Source organism: Mesoplodon densirostris, chromosome 6, assembly GCF_025265405.1.
Source record: "Mesoplodon densirostris isolate mMesDen1 chromosome 6, mMesDen1 primary haplotype, whole genome shotgun sequence".
NCBI classification, from domain to species: Eukaryota; Metazoa; Chordata; class Mammalia; order Artiodactyla; family Ziphiidae; genus Mesoplodon; species Mesoplodon densirostris.
In genome coordinates this window covers 12,748,082-12,767,558 of record NC_082666.1, presented here as the reverse complement: position 1 = coordinate 12,767,558, position 19,477 = coordinate 12,748,082, and positions in this window count along the sequence as shown.

Genomic DNA, 19,477 nt, shown 5'->3' with positions numbered 1-19,477 from the left:
ACATGCACACGTGTGGTCAAGCGATTTACACTTGCTTCCACCTGAGGGGCTGTGCTCATGCCTCCCCGCCCCAACGTCGGTACACATGGTCTGTTCTGTGTGTGCGGAGCCCGTGGCACAGTAGTGAGGACCGGCACCCACCGCGCATGGCAGACAAGGCAGTGACCCACCACGGATGGAACAGATGCCCAAAGACACAACTCCAGCACCACCATCACCAGCAAGGCCAGCGTTGGCCCCAGACTCCAGAGACCCCAGATCCTGGAGGGCCCAGACAAACTGTTGGCTTCAGCTCCCTCAAGGTACTCAAGGCTGCCCCCGCAGGTGTGCAGGGACAGGTGGGAGGCTACACACGGGCGGGTGATGTATCAGAATAGGGATAAGGAGGTACTCCTGGTCTGAAGAGTCTCTAGCTCACACCCCTCCTACCTGAGCCTACCCCAGCACCTGCCTCTCTCCTCTCTTTGGGGCACCTGCTGTGGCCCCAGCCCCTCAGGTCTGGTTCCAGCAGCGGCAGATGCAGAAGGCTGAGGTTTGGGTGAGAGCGGCTAGTGGGCACATGAGCTGGGTGGGTGGGTGCCATCCCGCTGGCTCAGACCTGACTGGCCGTGGCCCCTGAGACGCAGTTCCTTGAGGCTCAGCTAAGCACAAAGACAGTGGCCTGCAGGGAGGCCCACGCTAGTGGGTCTTTGTTATGCCGACCTTGCACACACTCGTGGCTCGGTCAGGCCAGTACTCTGCGTCCCGCTCACATTCTGGTAATGCCCAATCGCCCCACTTTGCAGGGAAAGAAACTGAGACCCAGGGAGCCCAAGAGCACCCCGCAGGATCTGGAAATGCTGTCCTTAGATGCAGAATGCTGGGCCAAGGCGTGACCTGTTCTCATGCTGCCCCCTCGTGGTCAGAGGAGGGACTGCCGCTAGGCGTTCAGCCACTCAGCTACCCCCTGCAGTGGGTCCATAGATGTATTGGTCTACTTTTCTCCCTCCCAGGCCAGCTCCCCTCAACCCCTGCCCTGGGGTACCATCCACGCCCTACTTCTCAGTGTGGAGGAGCTTCAAGGTGAAAGGGCCCTCGAGTTTCCCCATCCCAGGCTGGCTCCCTTGGGCAGGGACCCCTGGAGGGGCGACCAGCTCTTTGTTGCTGAGTGAGCGGTTGCACCTGAGACCACGTGACGGCCCTGATGCCATGTCCGGGGCATGTCCTCAGTCCTCACCCCCTTGCCTTCTCTGATCACACTCTCTTTCTTGAATTCTCTCTCCTTGACCCTAATGAAGAGAGACTCTCCTGGTTTTTCTCACACCTCCCAGACTGTTCCCTCTCAGATTTTGTGGGCCTCTTGCTCCCCTCTGTCCCTGATGTTTCCTGAGCCTCCGACTTCCCAGCTGTTGCCTGGACTTGGAGCTGGATCACTTAGCAGCAGGCAGGTAGGCAGACGGCCTCAGGGTGCCATCAGACCAGCAGCGCCATGAAAGGAAGACTAGGAGGAAAATGTCTGTTTCTATGAACCCATCCATTTGGTGATGACGACACTTTTATAATACATGTAAGTGTTATGTTGTGCAATTTAGCATCCTTCTTTTTGACTAACGAACGGAGGTAGGGTGAAGGCCCCGTCTGGGTGACCTCATCTATTCGTTACTTTCAACCAGCTGTCAATAACCTTCCAATTCCCAGGATGTCACCAGACCTGATTCCAACTGCCTCCTGGATACCTTCCTCAAATGTCACCTGGGCTCTCAGGCTCCCCAGATCCCAATCGTTCTCATCACCTCTCCCCTAACCCACCGCCCAGAACTAATAACCCCCAAGGAGACTCCACCATCACGCTCACCTCCTCCAGCTCTCTCCCACCATGGCCAATCCCTCACCAAAACCCATGGATTCAGTCTCCTTAACAGCTCTGGAATCTCATCCTTCTCACCAGCCCACTGCCGCCCCTGCCCTGGTCCAGGCCACCGCTGCACCTCCCAGCTGGCTCTCCCACCCCCAGCCTCTTCTTGTTAGCTGGCTCTCACATGCCCATCTGATCATGTCACTTCCTTGTCTGAGCCTGTCCCCAGATCCCTGATACCCCCCAAATAAAGTCCATACTCCTAAGACTGGCCTTGAAGGTCCCCAAGAGGTGGCCTTGCCACCCCCTGTGACTTCATCTCCCACCACCCGTGATCTCACATTGTTGCTCCGGGTGCTGAGAAGTTCTCAAAGTTTAATGGCTACTGAATAACTGAATGCGAGGGTGTTCAGACTGGGTGAGGGTGGGAAAAGGCTGGACATATCATCCCAAGCTGGTGATGACTTCCCAAGTTGTACACTCTGACACTAGGGCCACCATAAGGCCACCAATCTGCTGGTGGCTCCAGCTCAGCTTGCACACCTCCCACAATGGGGAACTCCCTCCCTCTTGCCACCATTGGACAGGCACTATGTTAGCAAGTTCTGCTCCTGGATAGGGATGGGGAACCAGAACTGAACAAACCCTCATCCTCAGGGACACTTAAATGCTTTTTCCTCCCTGGGAGTCCCAGTACTTTGGGTCTGGGTGCCCCCGATTATGGCTCAGCTGTGGCTCCAGGAAGCCGGTCTGGGCCTGACAGAGAGATTATAAGAATGGCCACCAGAGGGCGGTGCTACCCCATACACGGCCCCTGGGACCAGCCTATCTCCGTGTGTCAGATGGTGTGGGTTTTTCAGGGAGTGTGTGTGCGCGTGTGTTGTGTGTGTGTGTGTGTGTGTGTGTGTGTGTGTGTAAGTGTGTTACTTTGTGTGTCTCAGGGGGTTGTTTGTCCAGGCCAGTTTGTATGCGGTTGTCCATTTTTGCTCACATCTGGGTCTCCCAATTCCCACCCCAGAAAAGAGCGTGTTTGTCACTCCAGGGGCCCCAGGAAAGGACAGCAAGGAGCACAGCCTCACCCTGTGCAGTCCTCACCCTCTGAAAAGGCCCCGCCACCATCACCATCATCATGAGATTCGCTGGCCACACCTGGGCCTCAGGCACCTGTGGACAAGGGCAATGACCCAAGTCAGTGAGAAGGGTAAATGTGCCTGTTGCTGGCTTGAGGCCCAGGGCTTTGAGACACAGAGGATCCTGGCCTGTGGGGCCCATGTGGGCCCAGAGCGCCCCAGGCCCTCCCTCCTAGCCTCACATCCACTCCTGCCCGCTAACACCCTACAAGGATGAGTGACTATAAGCCCATATTACAGAGGAGGTATATTAGTTTGGTCAGTCCTGAACTGGGCACTAGGGTACCAGGAAGACAGCCCCAGTCCCCAGGCCTCACAAGTCAGGCACCTGGAGAATGACATATGAATACCCCTGCCCACTGCTATAACAGAGGGACATGCCTGGAAACGAGGGTACCCGGGGAGGAAGCTGTCCCGTTGCCTAGGGTGGCGGGGAGAAGGAAGACTTCTTAGGACCATACTTGGGATGGGTCTTGGAGGACAAGACGGTGTGCCAGCAAGAGAACAGCACGTGCAAAGGCACTGAGGTGTGACAGCAGAGCTTGGCCAGGCTAGGCGCCTGGACTGCAGATTGGGTGCAGGTGAAACTCTGGGGGAAGTATGCAGCACAGAGATGCACCTTCCTCTCAAGCAGGCCGGTTTTGGAGACTGACCAAGCCAGCCCATGCTCAAAGCCAAGGCCGAGTGGGCTCCACTTCATACCTGCAGGGCCTCCACAGAACAGACAGGTCCCCATAACTGCCCCCATTGTTCCCAAGGACCCAGGAACCCTGGGAATTTCTGCAGCTGAAGGGGGAAGAGTGACAGGGCTGACAAAAGTCCATGGGATGCGCACACACGGAGTTAGAGGCTTAGACAGAGTCCAAGAAAGTGTGTCAGACGCACGGCGAAGGAAGAGAGAAGAGAGGCAGAGACTCGGGGCGGGGAGAGAAATAGAGATGGGAAGAGAGAAGAGGAGAGACTGAGAGACGGGGAGACAGAGGAAGGCAGGGAGAGGACAGAGAGAGGGGTGCAAGGAGGAGGGGGCAGGGCGAACTTTCTGGGCCTCCCTCCTCGTGCCTCCGGGGCGGGCGCGCGTGGCCGGCAATCAGGCCGGCAGGAGGCAGGTGGTCGGGGCAGACAATGGTGCGGAGGAGTGCGGAACCTGGGACTAAATTTGGCGCCGCCTTTGCAGGGCTCGGGGCCGCCCGTTCATCTCGATGCAAAGGAGACACGAAATGAATATGCAGCGCGGGCTGTAATTGGGCCGTCGTGGCCGCCGCCGCCGCCGCCGCACTATAATTTTCCAAACAGGATCTTGCAATCAGGGCCTTATTCATTAGCGCATAAACAATTTTGTTTCTCGGCACTCGAGCCTGTCAATCACGCCGAGAGGGAACATCTTGGCCGGAGGCGCGGGCCCCCGCGCGCACTCCCACGCGCGCCCCCTCGAGCGGCGCCACGTGGCTTTGTGCCTGGAGGCCCTAGGGTGCTGGAGTTGGAGGGCACGGAGCCCACTGCGGGGTCCCCGCCCCGGCAGAATGGGGAGTGGGCGGCGAGACAGAGCATGGGTTTGGGGAGCCCACCGCCCCGGGTTCGAATCCTGTCTTCCCAGCCTCTGCTTGCTCCCCTGGGGAGGCGCTAACTGTACCCCGCACAAGATGGGGCGACAGTTGAGAGAAAGGATGCCTAGTGCTTTGGATGCTGAGGCTGGAGGTGCCGAGGGAGGGGCCGCTGAGCTCCTTTGTTTAAAGAGGGGATCAGGGGCCCACAGAAGGCTGCTTATCATCCCAGGCCCCACCCCAGAGTGGGCTTCTGTGACACTGTGTCTGTGAGGATTCAAAGCGCTTCTCCAAAGAGCTGGCCACCGCCCTGGGCTCACCCACAACGGGGCCTGCGTGCCTGTATGAACTTGCACGCTCCTGGGTTTGCGGGCCCCAGGGCACGCGGGATTCTGCAAGTCAGCGTGTGACTGTACCTGCTTCGTGCCTGTGTGGTTGGGTCTGTGTGTGTGTGTATGAGCGTGTGTGTACAGGTCCATCCGCAGATACACCTGCATGAGTGCGACGGGCTGTGATCGTGTACGTGGTCGCTTGGCTCCCTGTGAGACCGTGGAGCTGAGTGTGTCTGCCCAGCGACGGCTAAGTGACGGGGACTTAAGTGTGGCTCTGTGGCTGAGGGGAGGCTGTGTGTGTAGAGCTGTGTGACTCTTGTGTCTGTCTGTCTGTCTGTCTGTGGATGGGCCCTTTGGGGCCGGGTGACCTGGCAGGATAGTGTGGGGGGGTGGCCCAAGCACAGGGTGGGGTCTCTTTCTTTCAGGACAGATGACAACTTCTGTCTGTCTCCTCCTCCCTGGCCGCCCCTCCATCAGCTCCACTTCCCGTGCACAGTGGGTCAGGGTGCCCGGACCGGGGAGAGGGCAGCTTCTGCTCTCCTGGCAGCCCTTGTGGAACTGGGGGTTCACCTGCCCAGCCCCCAATGCCTCCCTCAGGCAGTTCTGAGACTCGGCCTCTGCTGCTCCCTCCACCAGGATAACCCCAAGGCCTCCAGAATTTCAGGTCCAAAGCGCTCATCAGCTCAGCTTTACTGGGTAACGGCATGTCGGAGCTGGACAGACGCATTGCACTGATGGAGACACAGAGACCCGGGACAGGAGATGGAAAAGAGTCAGCAGGCCCCAGAGATGTCCCACCCGCCCCTCGACACTCCACGCCCACCCCCTCCTCTTCTGCACACAAAGAATCTGAGGATGTGCCGGCAGCCAACTGACAGGCCATCAGTCTGCGTAGACACCCTCTTCACAGCTCTAGACCCGGCACCCGGATACCACCCCACCCACTGGTCACCCCCGCGCCAGGCCAGGAAGGGAGGCGGCCAGGGAAGGGGCAGCGGGGAAGGCACGGAGTCAGGAAGCCCGGAGGAACGGTCTTCAACCTGTGGATCCGGCCGCACCCTCCCTGCTCCTGCGTGTCTGGCTGCAGGGCTGACCCCAGTCCGCGGGGACCTGGGCTCTCCGTGAGGCAGCTGCCGTGAGCGGCTCCCAGGGACAGCCAATGGGCACCTCGGTGTGCTGGGCAGTGGCCAGAGGCAGTGGCTTTGAATGAGGAGGCCAAGGTTTAAAGTCCAGCCCTGCGGCTTCCTGGCTGGGAGACCTCGGGAAACTCGCCAAGCCTTCCTGTGCCTCGGTTTCCTCATCTCTAAAGAAGAGCTGTTTAACCTCCTCGGCGTCCACTCGGCACTTGGTGCTCAGTAAATGATAGGGTGAAGGAGAGCTCAGAGGAAAAGACCCCTGGGACCAGAGTCATCCCCGGAGTCCCCATGCCGGACTCATTTCAGAGCTTTCACTTGTGGAACCCCTGCCAGGCCCCCAGCTGCTGGAGGCAACCCAGTCAGGGTTTCTAAGCAAAACTCAAATGAGTTGGTCTTTCTCGAAAAACCGTCCCTTTCTAAGCCCTGGTGACCATTATTTGGGACCATGTGTTTTCAGGGCCATTGTGTGGTCTTATCCTGGAGGACAGGCTACTTTGTTCGTTTATGGAGGCAGAACCCAAAGACACTTGAGGGTCAAAGTCTGTTCCCCAAGGTCACCAGCTGGTAAAAGAGGAGTCCAGACTTGAACCCACTAAGAGCAGTGCTTGTCCATCCCTGCTGCTGCCTGGGTACGAGATGGACCTTCAGGTTGGGGACATCCAAGCTGGCCCCAGCCCAGCCTCTGGAGCCAGCAGGTCAGCAGTGGTCACCGGTCACTGTCACTTTGGCCAGGACAAAGTATGACCCAGAAAGAAGACAGCCTGAATGCAGGTTCATCAGGAGATACTGGTTCCGAGGTCCAGGGCATCAGAGCTCAGGTGGTTGGGGGAAAGGCATCAAGGAGGAGGGAGAGGAAGCACGTCTCCAGGGAGGTGTAGCGCCCAGAGGCCTGGGTTTCCTTGGGGAAGTCCCTCTGTAGACACCACCTATTCCTCCACCTCCTCCCCCCTGGGGCTTTACTTGCATCTATGACTTGCATCCAGGTGACCCATGCAACACGGGCCCAGGGGAAAGGGCTCGGAGGGTTCCTAGCTTACTACTCCATGCCCGTCTCACTCATTCTCGCCCTGGCACCTAGCCCAGTGCCTCATACATAGTAAGTGCTCAATAAAATTCTGTCACGTGAGCCAGTGAGTGAGAAGGGCTGAACCCAAAGAAAGCAACAGAAAAAGGCTGAGCATTGACCTTTGTGGTTCCCTCCTTCCCGCCCTAGCCCCAATCAGCTGGTGTCCCCCGAGGTGCCTCTACAGACTCAGCCCCACCCAGAACCTCACTTCCAGTGGGTGGGCTGCAGGATCTAGAGCTGTGCTGTCCAAGGCTGTAGCCACTGGCCACGTATGGCTACTGAGCTCTTGACATGTGGCTAATCCAAACTGAGGTGTGCTGTCAGTGTGGAACACACACCGGTTTTCAAAGACTTTATACCAAAAAAGAACATCAACTATCTCATGAATATTTTTTATATTGAAAACTTGTTGAAATGATAATATTGTGGAGATATTGAACCAACTTCACCTTTTCCTTTGGGAACGTGTTACTAGAACATTTAAAGTGACATACGTGGCCCACACGTGTGGCCTGTGTTGTATTTCTGTTGCGAAGCAGTGGTCTGGAAGACGCTGCAGAGGAGTCAGGGGCAGATCCCAGACATTCAGTTACTGTGACCCTAAGTCTCCCAGGGCTCTCGGGCCAGTGCAGAGCATGTGGGATCTACCTCAGTTTCCCCATCTGGTGCTCCAGTTTTTTGTGGCCCCAGCATCCTGCATCCCATGTGGAATCATGCCACAGTCTCATTCCTGAGCTAGAATAGTACCTGCATGGGCCACACCCACCAACTCAGAAGGGGCCTCAGGTATACGGCCACCAACTGACCACCTCAACCTTAACCCAGCCAACCCTTTTAGCTTTTACATCTCTCTGAGTTCTTATACTTCTCTCCATTCCTCTGCCACTCCTCCTGTCCAGATCCCCATTCATTCATTCATTCATTCAGCCAGTATTTACTGAGCATCTATGAACCACGCGCTTTTCTTGGTGCTTGATATACATCAGTGAACAAAGCAGATATACCCCTCTGCTCTTGGGAGCTGACACCCTAGTGGGAAGACAGACAGTAAAGAACAGACATTGTAAATAAGTAAATGGTATGTGTTAGAAAGTATAAATGCTAATTTTAAAAAAATAGAGTCATGTAAGGAGAATCAGCCTCCACATTGCTCTCCCTGGCTTTATTCTTGCCCCTTGACTCATCCTCCATGGGCTGCTGGAGGGATCTCAGGTCCAACCGTGCTACTTTCTGGCTGCCAAGCCCTCTCTGGCTCCCCAGTACCTCCAGGTGAAGGTCTAAGCTCCCTAGCCAGGCATGCAAAGCCCCACGTGACCTGGCCCTGCCAATCTCATCCTCCTCCAGCCGCTCACTGGCATGCTCTCTAGAGCCTCCCTGTCGTTCCCTCTGCCAAGGAATCCTTCCCAGATTTCTCTGTTTCTTTGCTTATTCTTATCACTAGAGGCTCCACTCACTGCCAGGAAGGTTTGCAGCCAGCCACACGTGGATCTCGGCATCCTAGCCCCGTGCGTGTGCTACGGCTACATGCCTGCCGCTGCCATGGCTCACGTGCATGTGTGGATTCTATGTGAGCAGACATGCCACATGCCCATGTGTCCTCCCCCTCAGAGAGGCCCAGCCTGGGTCAGGGGCTTCCCAGGTATGTCTCGACTTCCCAAAGCCTCAGCGGGAACAGGCCCTACAATTCAGGAAGTCGCCATGGCAACCGACGGGCCCTCGTGCCATCTTCTGCAATCAAGTGCTGGGACCTGGCCACCCGCTGGGCTTCCTGGAGATTTGTTCCCTATGATGGGAGGCTGGGGAGGGGGCTCCTAACCCGCCTTCCTCTCCTCTCCTGTCCTCCCCTCCCCCACCCCCAGGGTGGCAGGGCTGCCAGGACGGGACAGAGAGTATTTGAGAAAGGGCTCCCCTGAACTGGAAGCAGGGACTGGATTTCTGGTCTCAAATAAGCCACTGGTCCCTTATGTGATCCTTCCTTTCTCTGCACCTCTGTCTCTTCATCCGTGAGATGCCTCCCTTACAGGGTCTCTGTGGGGTTTGGGGCAATAATATGGCACATGTTAGGTGCTCAGCTAATGCTGTTATCAAAATTAAAGGTCTAAAACAACCCCTCGCCTTTCAAGGTGCTTCCTATCTGTTGGTTCACAGCAGCCCCTGAGGAGGATTTTTAATGTCTGTTTCACAGAAGAGGAGCCTGAGGTCAGAGTGGTGGAGAGGAGGGCCAAAGTCACCAGGCTCAGCTGGATGGGGCAGGTCAGGAATGCTGGGGATTCCCAGGAGAAAGGCTCTCTGGGAGGGATGGGGCTCGGGACCATCCTTTCTCTGCCAGCACAAACAGGTGACCCTGCCTTACCTCTACTTCTGACAAGAGCCTGGCTCTCATCTCCTGGGCTGGTGCTGAGGAGTAAAGGGAGGCCTCTCTGACCCCAGAGCCCTCCTCAGTGGACAGAATCCTGAGGCAGGAGGCCTGGTTTCCAGTCCTGACTGGCCCTGTGACCTCAGAAGAGAGGGAGTCTCTTGTCATCTCTGGGCCTCATTTAACAGGTGCTCTAGATTGTAAGATGAACTAGATGACCCCGAGGGCACGTCCCACTCATACAGCCTGTGGTTTCCATTCTATAGCAAGACAAGCTCAAGGGACCTTGCAACCCTGGGCAACACTGACCAGTGAGTTTGCCAAACGCCAGGCACAGACCTCCCTGACCAACCGTGGGGCCTGGCTTCACACACACTCCAGGAAAGTCAGGCAACAGGACAGCGTCTTTGTTCTCCCAGCTCCACCAGAGCCTTGAGTTTCTTAATTAGGATGCTGCAGTGTCTGTTGCTCCATCTCACTCCAATTCCTGCCAGAGAAGTCACTGAAGTGAGGGAAAAGGCACCACGCGCTTGCCCCATGCCCCTTTTAAGCCCATGACCCCGTTTTATTCCCACAACCACTCTGCAAAGTAGGTCTTACTGCGTGCATTTCACGGGTGAGGGGACAAAGGCTCAGAGAGGTGGAGTGACTTACTCAAGGTCACACAGCCAGGAAGTAGCAGAACTGGCATTTGAACCCAGGCCCATCTGATTCCAGAGCCCCGTCGAAAGACCATCCTCGATGTCCACTCTACTCGGCTGCCTTGTCCCACTCTCAGTGACAGCTCTTCTCCCTAGACCTCCTCTTCCTCCTCTTTCTGGGGCCCCTGGTGCTGCCCACAGCACCCCTTCCTCCTCATCCAGGCAGGAAAGATGCTTAGACTCAGAACTCCAGAGCATCAGGGATGAAAGAGCCCTTTGAGGTGAGCCACACCCTACCTGACCAGCTCTGCCTCCATACGATGGGGAAACCGAGGCCCTGCGAGGCTAGAGCCAGGCCTGGACCCAGAATTAAAGGCACAGACTCCTATCCCGCAGGGAGTGTGGTGGAAGATGTCCCGTCCAGCAGGACTCAGGGGCATTGGTGGAGCTCTGGGGATGTCGTCTAAGGCAGGCGGGTCTGCTGGTCGGGGGCTTGAAGAGTTTGGATTTAGATGAGCAGAGAGAGCCTGCCCGACACGAGGGTGGGGGCTGGGCGTCCTGGCTGAGCTGAGGGGTCAGGCAGCCTTGGCTGGGCTCCCACCTCCAGCCCCAGGGCCAGCGCATGAGGTGGAGCTGAAACATTCAAGCAGCTTCCTCTCCTTTGTTGGGAGTGATGTCGCCCATTTCCTGGATGTCCAAGAACCGGCTTCAAACAATAGCGCTGTCAGGAAGCCAGGAAGGGGCTGCTGCCCTGTGCCTGGTCCTGCCCCATCCCTCCCCACCTCCTGAGACCTGGCCGGGCCATCCTTTATGCTTATCTCTGGGAGTCTTATGCCTCACTCTGTCACCAGCCAGCTGTGTTTCTGGGGGCCGGTCACCTAACTTCTCTGGGCCTCAGCTCCCCATCTAAAACTTGGGGATCCGATCCTCATCCAGCAGAGCTGGCACACAGATCCGACGAGGTAATAGCGATGGTCGTAGGAGCTGCAGTAGCAGCGAATACACTCTACCGAGACAGTACTTCAGGAAGTGCTTGGTGCTTAGTAGGCATTTGAAAATGTGACTTTGGCTCTGAATCCCGGACATGGTCCACTCACATTCTTCAAGCCTACTGAGTGCCAAGCATTTCCGTGTGCATTATCTGTGTACTGTGTGTGAAGACCTACAGTTTTGGAGTCAGACAAAATGGGGTTTAAATCCCAGTCCTGCCAATGATGGGCTGTGTGACCTGGGACAACATCGTGGCCTTTCTGAGCTCCAGTTTCTTCTGAAATAAAGGAAAATAGGAATAAACAAATAAAGTAAATAGCAATAATAAGAATCCCTATTTTGTGGCATCAAATGAGGAATAAATAGGCCAACAGATGTCAAGCATTGGGCGCAGTGCCCGGCCGAGTAGACAGACACCCGGTAGATGTTCACTCCTGTTCTTACCGTTGTCACCATGGGCCTCCCCATCTTCTCCTGTGTTTGCTCACATTGCTGCCCTGCCTACAAGCCCTTCCTCTCTGCCGTCCACGCCTCCAGCTCTGCACAGCTCTTTAGCATCCAGCTGCCACCCCACAAGTAGTCCAGGGTAGGGACATCAGAAGTCTAGGCTCCATCCTAACTTTGCCCTGAGCTCTTCCCTTCTGCAGGCCTCAGTTTCCCCATCTGTAAGGTAAAGGGAAATTGGTCTCTAAGCTCCTCCCAATTCTGATGCTCTGGGAGGTGGCCCAGCACCCCAGCTCCATTCCTGGCACTGGACCTGCCACTGAGTTGGAGCCCAGACCTGGCGTCCCCCGTTCACCAGCAGGCTGGACTCCGCTGCAGGAGATGAGAGCCACACAACTGGTTCAAGCTGTCTGCAGGCTTGGGAGCTGGGTGGGCGCTTCTGTCCAGGAACATGGCCTTTTCATTAGCGTCATCGTCCGCCCATTAGCCCAAAGCTGACTCACAGGGAACGCGGCGCAGGGGACTGGTTTCAGTGGGCACTCTGTTCCCTCAGCCCTCCTCCTCCTGCTCTTCTAGGAAACCTCAGCTCCACTGCCCGTCCAGCTTGCCCCACAGCCCACGGCCGGGTGCACCTGTCAACTTGAGAGGGTCACGTTCACTGCACACCGACGTGGTGCCGGGGGAAGCACGGTCATCTTGTTACCCAACCAACAAAACCACCCCAGAAGAGAAGCACTGTTGTCATCCTCAGTTCTCAGAGAAGTGACATGTGTCTCTCTGACCCACTAGGAGTGAACCATCTCGTTAGTCACCAGACTCTAGAGCAGCCTTTGGGATCCTGTTTGTCAAGTAAGCGTAGAGCAGTGTGGCCTTGGGCAAGTCACTTCCCTCTGCATTTTCTCTCCTGTCCCTAGTCAGACCTCCATTTCCCATCGTCCGATTCACCAACTCCAAGCTGACAGCTCAGAGTGGAACAGAGCAAAGACTCCAGGTTCTGGAGCCAATCAGGCCCAGGTTGTGATTCTGCTTCTGTCAGAGATAAAACAGCAATCTTCCTGGGCCAGCGGAGAGCCTCTTCATCTTTTTACTGGCTGCCAGGACTGCACTGTGTGGCTCTACTGCATCTCATTCAACTGCTCTGCTACTACTGATGTAGGCCGTTCCTCTCTCTCTGTCCATTTCTACAAGCAATGCCATAGTGAACTTCCTTGTATACATCTTACAATACTTGAATCAACACTTCCGTAGTATGAATGTTTACAGGTGTGGAATAGCACACACACTTTATATTTTGATCCTCCAAGCATAATATATCAATGTACCAGTTTATACTCCTACAGGATCAGTAGGAGAGTACCCATCTCCCCACATCTGGGTCAATTCTTTTTTTTTAATTTTAATTTAATTTAATTTTATTTATTTATCTATGGCGGAGTTGGGTCTTTGTTGCTGGGTGTGGGTTTTCTCTAGTTGCGGCGAGTGGGGGCTACTCTTTGTTGTGGTGTGCGGGCTTCTCATTGCGGTGGCTTCTCTTGTTGCGGAGCACAGGCTCTAGGCATGCAAGCTTCAGTAGTTGTGGCTCACCGGCTCTAGAGCGCAGGCTCAGTAGTTGTGGCACACAGGCTCAGTTGCTCCGCAGCATGTGGGATCTTCCCGGACCAGGGATCAAACCCATGTCCCCTGCAGTGGCAGGTGGATTCTTAACCACTGTGCCACCAGGGAAGCCCTGGGTCAATTCTTGACGTCATCAACCTTTTACGTTTTTGCTAATAAAATGGCATCTCACTGTGGCTTTAATGTGCATTGTTCTGCCTACTAGGGAGGTTAAACATCTTTTCACAGTTGATTGGCCATTCTGATTTTTTCTTCTGCAAACTGCCTGTTCACAGATTTTGCAGATGTTTCTACTAGGGTGTCTGTCTCCCAACCACTCTTTGACTCCGTGCTCCCTGTTTATCCCAGTCCTGCCCTTTCGGCATCCGATGCTCAGGTCCCTCTCGTATTCCAAGTGCTGCTGCCTATTTCCACAGGTGAGCTGTACCCCCCAAGCCCTCCACGCAGCCAGCCTCCGTGTCAGCCAGCCTGAACCCATGACGGCAGAGGGCTTCAGACTGGGCTTGGCCCAATCATAAAGCAGTTCAAGTAGAAGATGATCTCCAAAGGTTTCCTCCTTTAACTTTTAAGACCAAAGCCTTCTTTTTTTTTTTTTTTAACAAATTTATTTATTTATTTATGGCTGTGTTGGGTCTTCGTTGCTGCACGCGGCCTTTCTCTAGTTGTGGTGAGCGGGGGCTACTCTTTGTTGCGATGTGCAGGCTTCTCATTGCAGTGGCTTCTCTTGTTGCAGAGCACGGGCTCTACACGCTTGGGCTTCAGTAGCTGTGGCTCGCGGGCTTAGGTGCTCCGCAGCATGTGAGATCTTCCCAGACCAGGGATCGAACCCGTGCCCCCTGCATTGGCAGGCAGATTCTTAACCACTGTGCCACCAGGGAAGCCCCAAGATCAAAGCCTTCTTAATAATCCTCTGAACAAACTCAGCCTCAATTAACAAGAAAGCTACATGAAACAATTTCGAAGTGGATGACAAAACCCCTGAATCTCTTCTGGATTGTGTCCTTCAAAAGGCAGAGTGGGTGATGTATTTAAAACCAAGGCCTGGGCCTCCCTGGTGGCGCAGTGGTTGAGAGTCCGCCTGCCGATGCAGGGGATACGGGTTCGTGCCCCGGTCTGGGAGGATCCCATATGCCGCGGAGCGGCTGGGCCCGTGAGCCATGGCCGCTGAGCCTGCGTGTCCGGAGCCTGTGCTCCGCAACGGGAGAGGCCACAACAGTGAGAGGCCCGCGTACAGCAAAAAAAAAAAAAAAAAAAAAAAAAAAAAACCAAGGCCTGAAATGCCCTTCTCATTTTAATATGTCCGGAATGAACTGCCCAGGTGATTAGATCTACCTTAAGAAAATCACCAAAATACCACCATCTCCCCCCAACAAATTGGCTAGTGGAGAAACTACGTTTTATGTAATTCTTGGTATGGAAAAGGGCCTAGATACCATCTTAGTCTGTTACTTCATTTTATAGCTAAAGAAACTGGCTCAGAGGGGAAAGTGTTTTGCCAAGATCACACAGCAAGGTCAGAGATAGCACGGGAATAGCACCCCAGGCACCTCCTCCAACTAGCTTGCTGCCCGTCACACTGATAGGGAAGAAAAGAGGCCAAGGGATTTTCCTGAAAATTCTTTGGTTTGAGGTCACCACTGGGAACCTCAGCTTCTTGGAACCCAGCAACATAAAGGTACTGCATGTTCCACAGACAATAAAACACACATAAAGCCTGTACATCAAACGACTGTCACAGCACGTAATACCTTAGTTTCAGATGGCAAGAGAAAGAAACATTATCATCATTTTCTTTTTAGCTTCAACTCTTCCACCAGAGCAACAGAATTGATTAAAACACGGCTTCCAGAAAGGGCATCCTGCTTAATTTGCATTCAACCCTCAAATTAAAGGAATACTGGCATGCAATTATAATTCTTATTACCATAGCCTAATCTGACTTTTATGGATCTTCCTCCCTTTAGTTCACAGACGGCACTTTTTACTGCCACTGTGACAGGGATTTCTGGGCTTTTTTTGAAAAATAAAAACAAAAACAAAAAACCTTGAGCATTCCCTTCTTTCTCCAGTGGCACTCATCATTATGGTAGAACCCCAAGCCTCTCTTGGAATAGAGAATGCCCTCCTGTTTACTCTACATAGAGGGGTACACAGTTAAGGATTAACCAGGCTACTCCCTTTCGGAGAGGCCAATGGCTGTGCAACATTCATGCAGCAATCAGGCCCTGACGATCTGCCAGGAGGTTTGCCTGAAGGGGTAGCTGCGGTGTTAAACAAGATGGACTTTTCGCTCCCAAAAAGCACAGCAGCTGAAGTGCAGGAGATGCGCCCGAACACAGAGGGAGATGTGAGTCACTCTGGAGGGACCTGAGGGACGCTTCACCAAGGAGGCACGTTTGAGCTGCGTCTTGAGGGAAAGGTGCACGGAGGAGAGGTGGAGGAGAACTCGGGCAGAGCACACAGCAAGAGGAAAGGCGCAAGATGTCTGAGAAGGCGCGGATCCAGTGTGTGGCGGGGATGATGGTGGGAGATGAAGCTGGAGAGCTCTGAGTCAGACTCGGGAATGACCGGCTGTCACACTGAGGAGTGTGGACTTTCTGCAGCAGACTGTAGAGACACCGAGGACAGGGACTGTCCCCGGCATGTTAAAGGCAGAGGTAGGAAGCCGCAACTGCATTGCGCTTGTACCCACAAAACCACACTCCGGGCAGACGGTTCCTGAAGCACACAGAGGCCTGTCCTGCCTCAGGGGTTTGGTCCTGTGGTTCCCTGAGGCTGGGACACGCTTCCATCAGCCCTCTAACTGGCTGTTCCTTGAGGGGGAAGCTCAAATGCCACTTCCTCTGAGAGACCCTCCACGGCCTCTCTTTCTAAGTACATCCTCACCCTCCAGCTATTCGTTTTCACACTGACCCTTCACATTGTTTACCTGTTTATTGCCTCCCCCACTGGAATGGAAGCCCCATGAGAGCAGGGCCCCTGTCTGTCTTGCTCATCATTCCTGCCTAGAATGGTAAGTAGCACGAAGCAAGATGTCAAATATTTGCCGAATGAATTAAAGAATTAATGGATGTATTTCCAGGGTTCTAGCTGCAACTATATCCCTTCCCTCCCATCGAAGAAAGTATAGTTGAGCATAAATGCGCAGGCGCAATATTATTTATTACAAAATCTGTATGCCCATGCCACACCGCAGACCAATGAAACCAGAAGATCTGGGGGTGGAATCTGGACATCAGTATTTAAAGGTCTCCAGGTGATTCCAACGTGCATCCAAGGATAAGATTCAATGACTCTGAAGAACAAGAGTGTGGCCTTGGAACCAGACAACCCACATTTGTTTCTCAGAGCTACCACCCAGATCTACTCCTCAGATAAAGTCTGGGGTCACCTCTCCTTAATCTCTTGACTCTGTTCTAATTTATTTTCTTTAAGCAAATACATTTATGAATTTTAGTATCTTAGTAAAATTACTTGTGACACATATTACAAATGCTCAAGACAAAAAGAGATGTCACAACCCCAAACAGAGACTTCCTATGTGGTAGAAGCAACTGGTATATTTGGGTTTTTTTGTTTTTTTTGTTTTTTTGCCATGTGCAGGCCTCTCACTATTGTGGCCTCTCCCATTGCAGAGCACAGGCTCCGCACGTGCAGGCTCAGCGGCCATGGCTCACGGGCCCAGCCGCTCCACGGCATGTGGGATCTTCCCGGACCGGGGCACGAACCCGTGTCCCCTGCATCAGCAGGCGGACTCTCAACCACTGTGCCACCAGGGAAGCCCTCAACTGGTATATTTAAAGCCCAAGTATGTCATGATCCATTTCAGAGCATTAAGAGTACATCTTTGATTATACCAAAAAGCATTTCAGCTAGGACTTGATACCTACAAAGATGGCAATTTAATCTCAAAGATTTACTCCTATCTCTACATAATTAATGTGTTGGTTTGTTGCTCTGTAGCAAGGAGGGGGGTGGGAAGTTCTTCAGAAAGATAAACGTGGGGTATAGTTTAATCATTTCCTGATGTCTTCCATGTATTGGGCCCTAGAATATAGACATATAAATAAGATAGAAGGCCAGATCTTACAGTACTAAGACCAGGGGAAACAAGATAACACCCAGTGCCATGACAGGTATTACTCAAATAGAGTGCTGTGACAATTGCTACCATTTGCCAACACTGTACAAAGCATTTCATGTGTAAACCTCATTAAATCCTCAGAGCCGTCCCAGGATGTAGGTACTATCATTGTTCCCCCCATTTTACAGATGAGGAAAAGAAAGTACAGAAGGGTTAAGTAACTTGCCTGGGGTCACACAGCTATGAAACAACAGAGCCTGGATTCAGATCCGGACAGCCCAACTCCAGAGTCCTTGTGCTTAACCCTCATGCTATACTGTGTCATGGGAACGAAGGGACAGGAAAGAGCACTTGTGGCTGTAGGAAGGGATGTTTCCTGGGGAAGACAGCAGCAGTGTTTGCCTTGAGAGATGGGCCGACTTTCAAGAGGCAGAGATGGGGGCAGGATTGTTTCCCAGCAAGTGGACGGTGGTGGCATTAGTGAAGCTTTGGAAGTTGGAAAACACTCTTGAGGAATGGCATTTGGGCGACTGTAGGGTCTGTGACAAGGAGTAAGATAGTGGTACGGGACATGGGCCAGGCTAAGGGCAGATGACAGAGTGTGGGGATGCCGGTAAGGATCTGGGCTTTAGTGAATAGCCATTCAGGAGCCACTGAAGGTTTTCGAGGGGCAGAGGCACGGCAGCACGTTGGGGCATGGTCTGGATGGCGAGATGGCAGTGGGAGACCAGTTAGGCAGTGGTGTTAATAATCCAAGCAAGGGGAACAAAACCAGGCTAGGACAGCGACAGTGAGATAAAAGAGGAAGTAACAGACGTGAGAGGTTATAGAAGGAGCTCAACAGGACCTGCTGTGGGCCTGGAACACGGAGAGCAGGGAGCGGGAGTCATGGGAGCATCTCATGTTTTGACACTGTAAGGATGGAGACGCCATTCCCTCCGATAGGGAAGACAGGAACAGGCTTGGCAGAGGAAAGGGGGCAGATAAATTTCCTTTGGGAATGTGAGGAGTCAGCCTCATTATTCTTAAGTCAAACCAGCAGGAAGATTTTCTGACTATTATTTGAAGCCCTGCGCAGAGATTCCTCACACCGACTGCTTTCAAATTGTTCTGTGACCTTTTTACCTACTGAAATTGTGAACCCATCTGGGGTGAGAGATTTTAGGAATTCTGTCTTTACTTAAGACTCTTCAGTCCTAGAAGGCTATGATGTGGTGTAATGCCATCAAGAATACAGGAAAGCCAAAGTTGAATTTCTTCGTTCAAGGACTTCAAAGCAAGGAGGGGGCAAGGCAAGAACTTCTGTCCAACTTGGGCAAAAGCCAAAACATCCTAGAGTTGGGGGCTTCCCTGGTGGCGCAGTGGTTAAGAATCTGCCTGCCAATGCAGGGGACAGGGGTTCGAGCACTGGTCCGGGAAGATCCCACATGCCGCGGAGCAACTGAGCCTGTGCGCCACAACTACTGAGCCCGCGAGCCACAACTACTGAAGCCCACGCATCTGGAGCCCGTGCTCCGCAACAAGCCACCACAACGAGAAGTCCCCGCACTGCAACAAAGAGTAGTCCCTGCTCGCCGCAATTAGAGAAAGCCCACGTGCAGCAACAAAGACCCAACACAGCCAAAAAAAAACCAAAAAACAAAACAAAAAACAAAACACACACAAAAAAATCCTAGAGTTGAATTTGAAGCCATTAACAGTTCAAGACTTGTTGCTCTGATTCTAAAGAAGTGAATTAACTTTCAGGGAGGGCCTGGTGCTAGACACTGCAGCCAGATAGATTAATCATAGATCCTGCACTCGGATCCTGTGGTTTATTCCCTCATTACCCAAAGTGTGACCCATGGACCAGCAGCATTAGCACCAACAAGAAGCTTACTAGAAATCTCAGATGTCACTCCAGACCTATCGCATTAGAATCTTCATTTAATAAGACCTCAGGTGATGTATATGCATCGGAACAGATGATGTGATGTATATGCATCGGAACAGATGAAGACTAAGGGCTTTGGAATCAGGCGTATCTGGGTTTAAATCTCAGCCACTGAACTACCTACTAGCTCTTAACCTCTTGGACCTGCTTCAATCAATCAGTGGCCCTAGACCTTGGTTTCCACCTTAGAGCAACCTGGGGAGCCTTCAAATCCTCCATGGCCTGGCCATAGTGCAGACAAATTAAATCAGAATCTCTCCGGGGTAGGATCCCAATATCAGTATTTCAGGGCCTCCAAGTGATTCCAACGTGCAGACAAGGCTGAGAACCACTGATGACTTTGCAGGACAAGGATGCGGCCATTGGAACCAGACAA